Below are 1,440 nucleotides of genomic sequence, written 5' to 3'. Positions count from 1 at the left end.
GATCTGGAGGGGGAAGGAGGTGGAGAGCAACCGTATAAGAAGAGGGAAGGAAAATTGTAATCAGGGTATATTGTATGAGAAACAAAACTATTTCCAATTAAAGGGGAAAAATGAGTTATTAAAATACAATGAAGCCTTGAAAGAAAGAGATAGACAAGGAGACAGAGACAGACATACAAAGAGAAAGATGAAGGCAAAGAGAGAAAGGCACTGCCCATGGAATTAAAGAGTCTAAAGGCAAGTTTCATCCCTTGTGGGTTTTCCTAGGACTGGCCCCAGCCCTAGTATTGCCAAGTAGAATATCACATAGATCAGGTTGCTGTGTACAGAGGAAGGGAGATAGGAAGTCAGAAGCCTGCTCTAGGCACCCAGTTTCTTTGGGGAAGAAAGCTCTGAGGATTCCTGTGTTCACTGTTTTTTCTCATTATTGTGATCAAGAATAATATGTTTGTATGCTTATTCTGATTTGATAAGAAACCTGGGGAAGAAAGAGTTTATTTGAGATCCCAGTTGAAAGGTACAGTCGACCACCACAGGGAAATTATGGAAGCAAGACTGAGAGGAGCTGGTCACATTGCATCTGCAGTCAGGAGGCAGACAGAGTGAACATTGGTGCTAAGCCAGTAAGGATCTAGAATTCTTACAATGGTACCAGCACATTGAAGGTCTCTCTCCCCTCCAATTCAATCTGGAAACTCATGGCCAGAATTCATTCCATGGTGATTCTGAATCTCATCAAGTTGGAAATGAAGATGTACCATCAGCACAGCCCTATCTACTACCCCACATAGAGAAGGGCTCCATCCCTGTCCTGAAACCCATCTGCCCATCATAGATGAAAATAGACTCTTCCAAAAGCTTCTCTCTTTCCTGAAGAGTGTCAGGAACATAGAAACATCAGTCAGGAAGCAGATGCTCACTGGCAAGCAAAACGCAGAGTACCCCACCTAATGTGTAGTAGGTGTTGTGGTCTGGGAAGAGCTGCACAAAACACTCAGACACTGATCTCAGTCAAACAGGGATGGTTTATTGAATGCTACACCCCAAGACTGATCAATCAGGGACACAAATCAGACTCCGGAGCTGACACCTGACCTTGAGTAAAAATTCTACTGGGCTTTTAAGCCTGAGACCTACAAATATCTGTGCCATGTTATTTCACCAATCAGGATTTAGGGATAGGGGACTTCCTTAGAAACATGTCTTTGTTGTACACCTATCCTGTTCCCTTTGGTTGGGATACTCAACTGTGGCAGGGGACTTGCCTTCTATATAACAGTCATGTATTAACTTGCCGACCATATGTCAGTTACCCGGGTACATGTCTCTTTCTGCCAAGTAGGATGACAATTCCCAGGGAGGTCTCAGGAACTTAAACTTTACTCAACCCCTACTCAACATGGAAGTCTTATTCCAAATAGCTTCTTATATTGGTACAGG

The sequence above is a fragment of the Mus caroli genome, unplaced genomic scaffold (genome assembly GCF_978045245.1).
Source record: "Mus caroli unplaced genomic scaffold, Mus_caroli_1 scaffold_3, whole genome shotgun sequence".
Lineage (NCBI taxonomy): Eukaryota > Metazoa > Chordata > Mammalia > Rodentia > Muridae > Mus > Mus caroli.
Note: the sequence above shows the minus strand (reverse complement) of the source record.